The sequence below is a fragment of the Hippopotamus amphibius genome, chromosome 5 (assembly GCF_030028045.1).
Source record: "Hippopotamus amphibius kiboko isolate mHipAmp2 chromosome 5, mHipAmp2.hap2, whole genome shotgun sequence".
Classification (NCBI taxonomy): Eukaryota; Metazoa; Chordata; class Mammalia; order Artiodactyla; family Hippopotamidae; genus Hippopotamus; species Hippopotamus amphibius.
In genome coordinates this window covers 148,434,602-148,449,691 of record NC_080190.1, presented here as the reverse complement: position 1 = coordinate 148,449,691, position 15,090 = coordinate 148,434,602, and the positions used below count along the sequence as shown (strand labels likewise).

The 15,090-nt window shown below is 34.8% G+C and overlaps 1 pseudogene; it reads right to left on the bottom strand.

The window, feature by feature from the left end:
- Window positions 1-7,599: 7,599 nt before the first annotated feature.
- On the bottom strand, window positions 7,600-7,758 carry LOC130854700 (small nucleolar RNA SNORA42/SNORA80 family; annotated as a pseudogene).
- Between the last annotated feature and the right edge of the window lie 7,332 nt (window positions 7,759-15,090).

The window sequence follows — 15,090 nt, the reverse complement described above, 5'->3', positions numbered from 1 at the left end:
AAAAAGTATGTAGTTAGATGCTCAGAGTATCACTAAAGCAAGTGAGTACCACTCTTCTATTCTGGCAAGAGAAAGGAGACGTTAGTTGGACAGCTTGAACCAAACAGGCTCTGGTCTCCTGCCCCTAGGCACTACAGAAGGAAGGGGTTTGCTCTTTCACTGAAATTTGAAAACTGGGAGAGTGAGTGAGAGTCCATCTAGGAATGCTGAGAGTTTCCACCTTCCTTCCTTTAATTGGCCATGAGAACCTCAGCAGCCTAGTTTATGATCACTGTTCCTCCCTCAACCCCCACTATAAACACATATGCACACATGCAAACACACACACACACACACACCTGTAAGCTCCATCACAACAATAGAAAAGTGATGAGACTAAGAAAGAAGACCTATGTAGTGGGTTGGTCCTCACCTGATTATCCTACTCTAAAGTCCAAAATAACAAATCACACCCTCATAAAATGTTCCATAATCATTTTCTAGGGCTGCCAGAACAAGTTAGCACAAACCAGGTGGTTAAAGATAATAGTAATTTATTCTCTTTCAGTTTTGGAGGCTAGAAATTCAAAATCTAGGTGTGTGCAAGGCTATGATCCCTCTGAAGACTCTTGCCTCTTGCTAGCTTCTGCTGGTTGCTGCAATCCTTAGTTTCTTTGGCTTGTAGTTATTATCTTTCTGATCTCTTCCACCATCTTCGCATGACCTGCTTCCCTCTGTGTCTCTGTGTCTGAATAAGATTAAGGCAGTCTCCCAGAAAATAAAATTTTTAAAAATAAGAAAAAAAGGAAATAGTAATAAAAAGATGAGAAATTTAGGGGCTCAATTCAGGCATTTTTGTATCTAATAGAACTTCCAAAAAGAGAGAACAGGGAAAATAAATGGTAGAAAATTGGTTTTTCAGAAAAAATGAAAAAGTCCAGTAGTGCCCAACATTGAGATAAAAAGATGTATATCAAGACATGTCATAGTAAAATTTCAGAAAACCAAAAAAAAAAAAAAAAAAGATTTTTCAAAAAGCTTTTAAGTAGGGGTACAGGGAATAGATCATCAGAATAGTAGCAAACTGATTCAGAGCTATACTGGAAGCTGAAGGATATTCAATGAATGCTTCCAAATTTTGAGTCAAAGTAATTTCAAATCTATAATTCTAGACCACTAAGCCAGTATGAAGGCTGGACCGATAGATGATATAGTTATAGATGTATACAGATATAGATAGGTATCCTAACTTGCATGGGCTTGAGAATATACTTCTCTGTGCATGCTTTCTCAAACTGCTAAAGCTATATTCTACCAAATTATAGCACACAGATTCATGACCTCTGATTCAATGTGAAAGAAAACTTATTCATTATTGCTTAAACAAAATGAACAAAATAAAATTTTCAGGTAGACATTAGAGCATAGCTGGATCCAACTTTTAGGTTGGATCCAGCTATGCGTTGTCTATTAACTATGCTTTCCTTCATCTGGCTTCATTCTCACACTGACTCTCTCCCTCACCCAGAAGCATCCTCCCTCAGTATCCTCCAGAGAGAACCATTGTTGGTTCCCTTTGGAGTCACACGTTTCCCTACATTTCCCTACACACACACACACACACACACACACTGGTATTAAGATATTGGTTTCTCTCTTTGTTGAACCTGTATCTTTTTTTCTTTTTTCAGTAGAAAAGTAAGACCATGTCAATGACAGAGGCAGAACCATAAGAATAAACAGAAGGAAATCTCAGCAGGAGAAACAAAAATAATCCAATCAAACAAAAGAGGCCTGCCAGAATAACTTTTACTTCTATTAAATTTTATATCTAAAATTTTATTTTACTCAGCTACTAATATAGATTATATGCATTACAGGAACTTGTGACAAATGTGATTAATATTTATAGGGATCCTCTATTTTTTGAAAGTTTGCTTAGGCCACTTTGCTTTTAGGAAAGACCTGCATTAGCACCCGCTTTTACTAACCAAAAGATATTTGAAGAGGAATTTCACTTTTATAAAAAAAGGCAAAAATCAAAAATAGCATTCAGGGTTTGTTGTGCAGTAAGCTATTTAGAGGCAGTGCAAATCCAGAGCAGGGATAGTGGCACCACCAAGCTCCTTTCCTGGGAACTACACTTCGCATCTCAGCATCAAACTGCCAGAGCTTTGAACTGTGTCTGTGAGCATCTGTGCTTTATCTCGATTTATTTTGTGTATCCCTTACCAGGATGTCTCCTAAGGTAATTGCTTCTTTGCTTTAAGCCATTTTGGCTTACAAGAAGTTTCATAGGAATGCTCTGCTTTCCAGTAGTGGGGGAAACCTGTACTGAGATTTATGTCTATCAAAAAATTGTACTATTTTCATCTTCTGCATGAGAAATAAGTCTAATGGATATGTTGATTTAAAATCAGAGTGAAATATAGTTGAAACGCATGACTTCAGTCACTTAAAAAATACTTTCCCTCAGCTCAGTGTAAAGATATGTTCTTTATTTCTGTTTATATTGTAGATATTAAATTATTCAAAAATTATTTTCTAACATCATGATTGAAAATAGGATCCACCTATCATTTAATGCTTGTCTTCACAATAATCTTCTTTTTCCCAGGAAAATATCAAGTGAGCAATAAAGCAAATGCAAAGTCATGCATCTGCAGGTGGCTTTGTGTGATTTATTTTTGAAAACAATAAAAACAACTATAAAAATTTTTCCTTTCCTTATCTTCTAGAAATCATAAACTCAAATGTACAATTCAAATTTCTGACAACATCTTTCTTTCCAATATGACTTCTGTGTTTTATATTTCAAGGTATTTACTTGTTCTGCTAGAGTGAATTTATGATGATATAATGGTTAAGAAAATAGTTTTTGTATAACTCTGGCTCCTAATACTTGTATAATCTAACAGGGTGCTTAACCCTAAGCGTCAGTGTTTTCATTTGAAATGAGGCATGATAATGTCTACCTTACCAAAACAGTATGAGAATTGAATGAGACTATGTAGTTATAGCACCTAGCACCATGACAGGCATGTCTGTTCAATTATTTATTCATACTAATTCTCTAAACACTTGTTAAACATATAGTTTGTACCAGTTATTATATTATTTTTAGATACAACTTTGAGTGAACAGGTGGAAAATATGACCTCATGAAGCTTAGGTCATTAAATGCCTAATAAATGGAGACTACAATTAGTAAAACTAACTAGCTATGAAGATAAATGCTACTTTAAAAGGATCAACATAGCATGCCTATAATTATAAAATCACAAAACTAAATTATATTTGCCTCAGATTAATTTGATTATTTTTATTAACCTATGTATACTCTACAGGTCATACTTCCAACTATTACTTGACCTGCAGTGTTTTCTCTACATGCATTCATCTTTGAAATCTTGACACAAGCTATAAATTTATGTTGTGTCATGGTGAAATTGTACAACAGATGAAACTCCTTCCTACTATAACTGCAGTGTGGCATAACCAGCCTGAACCATCCTTCTCTCTCTCTCTCTCTCTCTCTCTCAAACACACACACACACACACACACACACACACACACACACTGCTGCAACCTAGTTGTGAGTCAACAGGGATAAGATTGCATGTCTGTTTTTTTTTTTGTATCCAACAGGGGGATGAGTACAGTGTTTCATATTCCAAAAAGTAATTTTGGAATTGAAATGAATTCTATAGATTTGGTGTTTAGTCACCACTATTGTCCTAATTGAGCAAGTGCCTCATTTTTCTTGCTTGCAGAATGAAATGGTAAAACACGATGATCCCTCCCTTCCCTGCCCTCTCCACAACTGCACCTTATATTTACCCTTATCACTGTCTTCATTACATGCAGTGATGATTTCCCTGTTATATAGTAAAAACTACAATATATCATTTCATTTATAGTGCCTACCTGACACATTCACTCAGTAGATATTTGTTGAAGAAATAAATGACCTGTAGACTTAAGGGTTGCATCCTTATTATGCTTGTAATACATATTATAGTAATATAATGCATTAATTACTTCATACCTTATTTTAATTATTGAATTGTACTTATTCTCTCCTAAAACATTTGAGAATGCATAATGAGAAATTAGGGAAATGTAATATTTTTATGAGGGTCGTTAGATAAAATACTGAGTAAGGATTTTCAGCACACCTGCACAAACTCATTTGAAAGCAGAATATTTACAGTCGTTTGCCTAGCAGAACAGTGCCTTGGTGATAAAACAGAAAATATATGCATTATATTTTATTTCCAGATGGCACAATGTTACAAAAAATGAATTTAACTAAATTATTGTAGAAATATGTATTCTTTAAAAACATTTGTGCACAGATTACTTCTGAAATTCAAGGGGCTGAGTTTGCACCATTCATACAATATAAATTGCAACATCTAACAGTGAAATTCTAATTAAATATCAGTGATTTCTTTTTTCTTTTGGCCATAAGAAAATTAGAGCTTAATTTGAAAAGAGTAACTTGTCGAGTATATCATGAACTCTAATTTAGAAGCCAAAATGATTGAACTGTTTAACGAAAGGAAATGTCATTGAGAATACAGAAAGCTGGTGGATTAAAACAATATCAGTCACTTTAAAGAGTTATTGAAAACACATTTATATGAATGTCCAACAAAGTAAGGAAGGAAAAAGATACTTTTTTATTGAAGTATAGTTCATTTACAGTATTACATTAGTTTCAGGTATACAGCATAGTGATTCAAAACTCTTATAAAGTTATTATAAAATATTGGCTGTATTCCCTGTGCTGTAAAATATATCCTTATAGCTTATTAATTTTATATATAGTAGTTTGGGCCTCTTAATACCATACCCCCATCTTGCTCCTTCCCCCTTCCCTCTTCCCACTGATAACCACCAGTTTGAGTCTCTATTTTGTTATGTTTATTAATTTGTTTTATTCTTTAGATTTCACATGTAAGTGATAGCACACTTATTAGCGTCATATTTGTCTATCTCCATCTGACTTATTTCACTAAGCATAGCACCCTCCAGGTCCATTCATGTTGTTTCAAGTGGCAACATTTCATTCTTTTTTATGGCTGAGTAGTATTCCATTTGTGTGTGTGTGTGTGTGTGTGTGTGTGTGTGTGTGTGTGTGTGTGTATTTTCTTTATCCATTCATCTGTTGATGGACAACTACATTGTTTCCACATCTTGGCTATTGTAAATAATGCTGTTATGAAGTTTTTTAAAGGAAAGAAGTATAGCTTTTCTTTCTCTGTTATAATATTCTTTTCACCATTGGGTGATGTGTTAGCATTCTAATTGCTGACAAAAATAAACCCTGAAATTTCACTGACTTAAGCCAACAAAAGTTTATATCTTGATCATTTAACAGTTCAATATGGAAGCTCTTAGTTTTTGAGTAGCTTTCCACTTCAGGGCTGGTTAGAGACTCAGGCTTCTTTCTGTTCTGTAGTTTTGCCATTTCTAGGGTTTCAAAGTCTTCTGCATTTAGCTGGCAGATGGGGGAATAGAGGGTAGGTGGTCCCATATAGTTGCAAGCCACTTGAACATATAGTGCCCAGAAAGACAGCTACTTCTCAATGATATACTAAGGAAAGAGGGACACAGATCTATAATGGAAAGTTAATCATCTCTGCCTCACACATTCAGGGTCCCTCATGCATAGGAAATTAAGTCTTACCTATTACTTTATCATTCTGGCTTGACTCTCCCTAATAATTTAATGTGTATGTTTTCCTCTTTAATTTTGGGATGGAGGTCCTGGTAAGAATGATAAACTAATGCTGACAAAAACATTTTATGATCAAATAGTCCACAGATAAAAATATTTGCATGAATTGCATGAATTGGAAATTTCTGATCCATGCTTCTTTTTATAACACCTGAATGTCCATCTTTATAAAGAGCTTTTGCTAGTATCTATAGCATAAATAGATATTTCATTTAATTGATCCCTTCCTTCTGATCACCTTTAGGAAATATAGGAAAGACATTGCAGCCTTTAATCAACCACTTTTTTTTTAAGCAAGGAAGAGTTAGTTATCATCAATTAAACCAAAATTGAAATTTAAGTTATTGTGGTACTCTTTTTTGAAATAATGTTCAAGAAAAGATTTACTGGAAACTTCATTTAAATTGTAATTAATATAAAACTTTATTTTGACAATTGGATTCTGTCTCCTAAAGTATTTTAATTCTTACACAAGGGAGATGTTTTGAAGTAGAACTTAAATTTCTTTATATCTTACAAGCTATCTGAAAGGAGACTCACAGAGTTAATAAATACCATGGGAGACAGGAAAGAGAGAAATGATTTGAACTTTCTATAAACTAAAATATCTTTTCATGGATAATCTGTCTTTTGTCTAGGAGTCTCAAATTAGATTAATATTTAAATAAAAATATAACATGCACAATGTATTTGAGAATGTAAGAAATATTACATGATGCTGCTTATGAGTAAAATCTGGAATTATCATATTGTTAAGATTGTTTAAAAGGTTCTTCTTTTTTGCATTTTTATAGTTCCCTTCTCATTTGCCAATTAACTTATCAATCTTATATCATCTGCCTCCCTTTATTATTCTTATCCTCCTGGCCTCAATAAATTCCATTTCCCTTGGAGTTAGGACAAAACCCATTAACATTATCTAAAAGGTCCTGCATGATCCAAACTTTGACTGTCTTGTCGGACTTATCTGCATCTTGCTCCTAATACTCTCTGTGTTCCAGCTGAATGACCATCTTTTGATTGCCTTAAAGTTTAGTCTCATCCACTAATTTTACACACACACAGTGTTTCCTTGTTCGTAGTCTCTCATTCTTCCTGCAGATCTCAGTTTAGGAAACACATACTCCTTAAAGGATGGTATTATGTTCCTTCCCAAACACTTACACACTTTGAAATATGCATTAATTAGAATGAATATATGTTTGATGTATCTCCTCACTGGGTTGCGATAGGATGAAAATGAAGATCATATCTGCTGTTTCACCATTATAATTTCAATGCCCAAGTCAGTTATTCACCGATAATTATGGTGACCACCTCATTTAAGTAAAAGCACACTGTATTTTCCTTTTTATGACTGGCTTATTTCATTAAGCATAATGTCCTCAAGGTTCATCCATATTGTATCATGTGCCAGAAATTCCCCTTTTTCTAAGGCTGAATAATATTCCATTGAATGTATATACCACATTTGTTTATCCATTTATCTGCTTATCTTGGGTTGCTTCTGCTTCTTGGCGATTTGCTTCTGCTTCTTGGCTATTGTGAATAATGCTGCTATGAACCTGGGTGTACAAATGTATCTCATGTCCCTGCTTTCAATTTTTTTTTGATGTACAATCAGAAGTGGGATTAATGGATTAAATGGTATATCTCTTTGATTTTTAGAGGAACCTCTATACTGTTTTCCACAGTGCCTGCACGATTTTACATTCCCAGCAACAATTCAAGGGTTCCAGTTTCTTCACATCCTCATCAACACTTTATTTTTTTTTTAAATTTTTCTGCACTGGGTTAAAGTTGTTCATAAAATTTAGTTATTTTAATACCTGTAAAATCTATAGTGGAATTTTCTGGGTTTTTTTTTTTTTTTCACTGTGCAACCCGCTTCAGTGCCTGCAGCCTACGAGCAGAGGCCAGGCAATGGTTTGGGGCCAATTCGCTCTGGCATGGGACACTATGAGAAATTTTCTATTTAATTACTTGGGAATTTGTGTTTTTTTCCTCTTTATATTCTTGATTATATCCATGTGTTATTATAGAAGTGTATTGTTCAACTTCTAAATCTTTGGGACACTTATAGATGTTCTACTTTTAATGATTTCTAATTAAATTCCATGTGGTCAGAGAACATACTATTGACTTTAATTTTTGATACTTATTGATACTTATTTTATGGACTAACAAGCCTATTGTCTCTCTAGGTGAGTGACCATATGCTGTTAAGAAGAATGCTGATTCTATAGTAGGGAGTACTGTTCTGTAATACAAATTAAGTTCATGTGATTGATAATACTGTTCAGATCTTACAACCTTATTGACTTTTTGAGTAGCTAGTCCAATAGTTAGTAAGAAAGTGGTGTTAAATTTCCACATTTGTAGATTTGTCTATCTCCATTAAGGTTATTGTTTTTTTCTGATGAATTGACAGTTTCATCCTTGTGCAGTGTCCATCTTTATACTTCAAAATACTCATTTTCTTGAAGTGATTATTGTTTGGTATTACTAGAGCCACTCTAGCTTTCTTTTTCTTATTGTTTCAGTAGTATATCATTTCCCCCATTAAAAAAAAATCCTTTCAGTCTGTACCTTTCCTATTTAATTTGTCTTTTGTACACCATATATAGTAAGTAATGTCTTGTGCTGGAGAACATGTGAGAATGAGTTTGGCAATGAGTGACCTGGTAAATAGCCCTGAAGCATCATCCAGGTCATTTTTGTGGTCTTTCAGGGAGCCAATGGTAGTACCAAGCAATCAAGATTTCTGTGGGCTGACTGACTTTAGTGCTCACGGATTGAACAGATAGTATTTGATAGTGTTCTAGAGCGCACCTCTGTATCAGGTGTTGTGTCCTTAGTTGTTGAATTGTATCAAAGTCAGGGGATAGAAAGAAATTTGGAAACTAGAGGAGGTAGCTTTTTACTAGCAGTTCAATATTTTATTAACTGGTGCAATTGTACCAATGTTCTGGGCTAAGTGTCAGCCTTGTTTATATGCAGACTCATCTTCAGATATCAATAATTTTCTTTCCTTCTTAGCAATTTTAATCTGTTTGCTTTTTTATTACTGACTTATCTATTCTCCATTTAGGTTATTGTCTATTTTTACACTAATATCATACTAATTTTATTTCCATGAAATTGTAAAATTTCTTACATCTAGCAGGCCATTCTTTTCCTTTGTTCATCTTCTTTAATGTGTGGACAGTTTTCCTTGCTTATAAATATTAGAATGAATTTCTTGCATTCTTAAAAAAAAATCAATGAGAATTTTAATTACTATTTCTTCAAATATATAGATTGTTATACTGATATAGTTCTTGTATTCACTTTTATATTGTGCCATCCACAAACATGTTATATCTCTTAAATTGATATTATTTTTCCTATAATGATTTTAAGTTTCATTAATAATAGTCTAGAGTATATTTTTAGTTATTTTCTAATAATGCCATAATTTTAATATTTTTACCCTGCATTATATTTTAGTGTATTATTCCTGGTATAGGGGATAACTATGAGTTATTTAATAAAAATTTCATTGAATGGTAACGTACATATACAGAAGTGTATAAATCATAAATTTATACCTTAGTAATTATCACGATTGAGCATAATTGTTTAAAATTCATCTGGATCAAGAAATAATACTAAATCTTCTAGTGCTCCCTACTAAACACTGTTCTCTCCCCACTCATCAAACTTAAATACTATCCAGATTTTTAATGCCAAAGATTTTATCCTTTATTGAACATTACATAAATGAATTCCTGTAATAGTATTTTGGTCTGATTTCTTTCACTTAAAATTATGCTTGCAAAGTTTATCCATATTTTCTGTGTCTTGTAACTTCATTCATTCTATAGTTTGGTGGTATTCCATTCTATAAATACATCACTATTTTTAAATCTATCTATATTTGATGTGCTTTTTTTGGAGATGTTCCTAGGTTTTGGCTACTATCAATAATACTACTATAAGTGTTTTTGTACATCTATTTTGGAGCACATATGTGTACATTTTTGTTGGGTCAATACCTAGGAATGGAATGATTGGGTCCTAGGGGATGTGTATGGACACTCCTGTCAGTAGTGTGTATTAGTTCTGGTTTCTCCAGATGTTCATCAAAACTTCTTGCAGTTTCTGCATAATCTTTTCCTGTGCCATTAGGCAAAGCATATATAATTTCCAACAACCCTTATCCCCCAAATCTGGCATTCTCTTTCCTATATTGAGATTCCTTCAAGGGCTTGGCATTGGCTTATGTTTTGCTTCTTTTTTGATCAGTCTTGGTATTGGGCTATTTAAAAAAATTGTCTTAATAGACACGTGAATGGGGAGTCAGGAGCACATCCATAAGGAGCTTTGGACCAGTGTGATTTAAAATTGAAATTTCTCTTCTTGAAACTCTCAATTTTATTGTCATCTGAAAAGCTATTGTTTCCTGTTTATATCTCTATTAATTTTCCTTCTTTGCCGTAAGGATCAGCCTAGGTCAAATCAGGAAAAAGAAACCATAGAGTAATTTGAACAGGGAAAGTATAGCATAAGGAATTACTGACTACAATACAGAAACAGACTAACGAGAGGTTGGCTAGTAAGCAGTATAGAAAACTTTAAAGACTATAGGGATAGCAAATTTATAAAACAGTAATGGAAATAATATAACAATAGTGGAAATAGTATAATATTGGAAGTACTATACTACATTATAACTTAATAAGCCACAACTCAGAGGGCTGATATAGAGCTCCAAAGGAAGAATTCCCTCTACACTAGAAATGTGATCCAGACCTTGCTGAAGAGAGCATAGCTGTGACTCACTGAGTGGCAGAGAAATTGCTATAGTGAGAGCAGAGCTTACAGGAAATCCACTCTGTAGAATGCCAGGAAAAGCTTTTCACAGGGAGGTGTCCCATCAGAGATACTCACAACAAAATTGTCTGATGTGGTTGCTGGCAGAAGGTGCTGGCTTTGAGTGATGAAAGGTACTGTGAATTGAAGAAGCCAGGCACTGGGGAAACCATGTGTTCTGCAAGAAATTGATGCTGGAGAAGCTGCTAGCAGGTGCTGTATGAGGCTGCCAAGGGAGTACACCCAAACCGGGAAGCAAAACTGTTTTCTCCTGCAGTGTCTCTCCATTACCCTTGACTGACAAAACTTAACATCATGGCAGCTGGCAAAGAAAAAATATATTTGAAGGGCCAAGATTCATTTTTACAGAGCAGGCAAAAAGGGTGAATTTGGTGCTGAAAGGCAGCAAATTAATAACTTGATGAAGCCCTCTTCTGGCTCTTCTTCCTTTGTCCAGTCACATAAAGGACAAATAGCTTCCTCTCCACACTTTGAATTTTTGGCTATCATTTTTTATTACTATGCATAAGGAAAGTGACTGTACTTGTTGCATTCTATGCTCCCAAACTTGCAAAGCAGCTGGAATATAGAAAGAACTCAATGAGTATTTTTGACTTAGTAAGTGAATGCGGAATAAAGTAATGCCCAAATCTAAATTTAAACATGATGCTTTCCCCTAAGCCACTGGACGCATTCACCTGACTGCCCTGCACGTACTACAGGGCAGTCAGGTGAATGCGTCCAGATCTGCTGTTCAGATCTGCTCCTCTTTCTGTATTCCCTATGTTAGTAATGGCACCACTTCTTGCACAGTGACTCAACTTAGAAACCTAAAGCCTCCTTTTTCTCCCTTTCATTCTACAAACTTGAGCAAGTAATCAGATTTCTGCAACACTATTTCTCATTTGTTGACCATGTTCCCAACTGTTCTTTTCTTGATTCAGGTCCCAGTCACAGCTCTTCTGCATTACTGTGATGTGCACCCTCCCAGCCCTTTTGCCTTCGGTTTTGCAAGCCTCTGGTTTATCCTTCATACTGTTGCCTCAGAGTTTTTCTGTTGCTTATAGTAGTGCTTTTCAACTTGTGGTCTCAGGAATCCCCAGGTGAATATAGTGACCTTCAGGTGTTATGAAAAGAAAAGAGAGTGAGGGCAGGATTCTGGGACCCACATTCTTGCTTCCTACTGAGAAGATTAACTTTATCTCTTTTACATATTTTTGTAAGATTTTGTTTGAACAGTGTTTTTCACTACACACAACTATAACAAAATTTCAGCTACACAATTTTGAAAACAACTGCACTAAAGGATAAGTTCCAATATTTGATAAGCAAACATGGTCATTTACAATCTGGCTGTTGATTAATTTTTAACCTGATCTCCAACCCATCATATCCCACCAAGAAAGCAAAAATCAACCACAACCCTACTTAATTATTCAGATTTCCCCAAATATGCCACATTATAAAATTTATTCATTATTTCAAGAAGTAAGTCTTGAATACCTACTGTATATAAGCTACTATACCGATTGTTGGAGACAGTGGTGATAAAAATAGAAAACAATTAAATAAATTATTGAAATATAGAATATAAGTACACGAAAAGTGCTAGGGAACTTAAGAGTAGGATATTGGGGTAGAGAGTTTGGGAGCTGTAGTTTCAATTGTAAACATGGTGGCTAGGGACATTCTAATGAAGATGGTGACATATTAGTAAAGCCCTCATGTTGGTGAGTAAAACAAGCAGTCTAGATATTTGGGGAAAGAGTTTTCCAGGCAGACAATAGAAAATGACAATTCCATCAGCCAAGAGCCCGCCTAGAATATTGGAGGAACATAAAAACAAACAAACAAACAAACAAAAACTCAATGTGGTTACAGTGGAGAGAACAAAGCAAAAAAGTAGTGGGAGATGAGAGTATTGGCAAGATGGGAACCAAACTGTAAAGGACAAAACAGGTCATTGTAACCCTTTTGGCTCTTACTCAGGTTGACATGCTGTATTAGATTCCCAGGGGGGCCATAACAAAGTACCACAAGCTGGGTAGATTACAGCAATTTAAGTTTATTCTGTCACAGTTCTGGAGACCAGAAACTTGAAATCAAGGTTTCATAATGATCTATTTCCAAATAAGTTCACTTTCTGAGGTACTAGAGGGTTAAGACTTCAATATATCTTCCTAGGGACACAATACAACCCATAACACATGGGAAGCAAGAGAGTTTTGATATAGAACTTGCACGATCCGATTTCAATTTTAAAACTATCTTTTTGGCTACTATGTTTAGAGACTAAAGCATGTAAAATTGGAAGCAGGCACCAGTGAGGAGATGGTAATAAATATTAACAGTATTGGACCAAGGTGGGAATAATTGAGGTAATGAGAAGTGGTAGAATTTAGATATAATTTCAGAGTTAAAGCAGGACTTACAAATATTTTTAATCTAAGTTTGAAAGACCACAGGATAAGTAATTCCAACATTTTTGACCTGAGTAAGTAGAAACATGGAATTATTAACTGAGGAGAAGATTAAAAAATGGAGTCTAGGAGGATAACATAAGGAGTTTAACTGAACACAATAAATTTGAGAAATGCTTTAAACACGTTGCCTGGAAAGTTTTGGTTTTTACCTGTTGCCTATATTCAGTACAATGCAGCATGTCTCCTGGTATTTTATATTTTAACAAGAGATTCATATTAATAGTTCACTGTGGCTGCTACAACAAATTTCCAAAAACTGGATGGCTTAAACCAACAAAATTGATTCTCTCAAAGTTCTGGGGTCCAGGGTTGATTCCTTCTAAAAGTTCTGAGGAAGAATTCCTTCCATGCCTGTCTTCTAGCTTCAGGTGGCTTCCAGTAATCCTTGGTATTCTTTGACTTATAAATGCATCACTCCAATATCTGCCTCCATATCCACATGGCTTTTTTCTCAGTGTCTCCCTTCCCTTTTCTCTTCTTTTCTCATCTCTTCTCTTCTCACACACTAATTAGATTTAAGGACCACTTCAATCCAATATGATCTCATTTTCAGGTCCCTAATTATATCTACAAAGACCCTTTTTCTAAATAAGCTTGCATTCACAGGTTCTGAGTGGACCTATCATTTTTAGGGGGTGGGCAGAGGGTAACCATTCAGCCCACTATAATTAGTTACATTAAGATAAAGCCGATTGGCTTTGGTAGACTTCTACTTCATGCTTACAACCTCTATTTTAGTCTTGTCTAGCAGTGTGGTAGACGTGCGGAATAAAGAGAGTTCTCACTTTAATACGAGGTATAGTCTGAAAGAAGACCAGAAATAACTTGTCATTCTTTTCAACCTTTCCAGTTGCAAATGACATTTTCCTTTCAAGGACTGTGTGCAAGACACTTACTGATAAAACCGAATTTATATGAACAACATCAAATACCTTCCTCTGGCCTGGTGGTGATAGGAGAGATGTTTAATACTGGATGTACTATGGCCTGATTGTGCTTGCAAGTTGCACAAAACCCTAGGCCTATGGTGAGCCAAGTTAGTGGAAACTGTCGACAAGTATAAGCTAAGTGTTTGTGAAATATGTACAAGAAATAGTTGGGAAGTCCTGCCAGAGTATTTAGAGCTACTAGTCTGAATACCCTTGCTATAGTAGTTATAGCATTGAATTTATAGTGTAGGTGTAAAAAATATTTTTTCATTTAATTGTTTGGTAATGCAATAAGCACTTTGACAACAATAAACTCAAATAAAATGATTATTTAACATTTAATACTGAATTTTCATTTTTCAAGAAGGTTGGTAGTGAACATGTACTTGCACAATTGTTGGGCCTTTTCTCATTCACTATGTGGGTGCTATAGAATGAACTGTGTTGCCCCAAAATTCATCTGTTGAAACTCTAATCTCCAGTGTGACTATTTGAAGATAGTCTTTAGGGAGGAAAATGAAGTTAAGTGAGGTCATAATAGTGAGGTCCTAATCTGATAGGAATGGTGACTATATAAGAAGAGGAAGTTAGAGAGATCTCTCCTTCTCTATAAGGGCCATGCAAAGGCACAGCAAGAGGGGCCATCTGAAATCAGGAAGAGAGTCCTCATCAGAAATCAACCATGCTGGCGCTCTGGTCTTGGACCTCCTAGCTTCTAGAGTTGAGACACATATTTCTCTTGTTTAAGCCACCCAGTCTGTGGTATGTTGTTATGATAGCCTGAGCTGACTAAGACAGTGGGCTAGAGTGGTTCTGCTTGATGGTCATGATTTAATGCATGTGACTGCAGTAGGTGTGTTTAAGTACTTCTGATGTTTACCTTTTCATTTTGATGAGATTTTTTTAAATTTAGATGGAATTTCTCTTCTAAAATAATTTTGCTCATTTAGGATTTTGAGTTTTCTTGTACACATATATGAGATGTGAAGTGATAGCTCCAGTAACAGAAGTGCTTCAGTTAGATGATGCCAGTTTTATATCAAGACTTTAAATACTTCAGATAGAAAAAAGATTAATTCTAATAATGACTTGATTTTT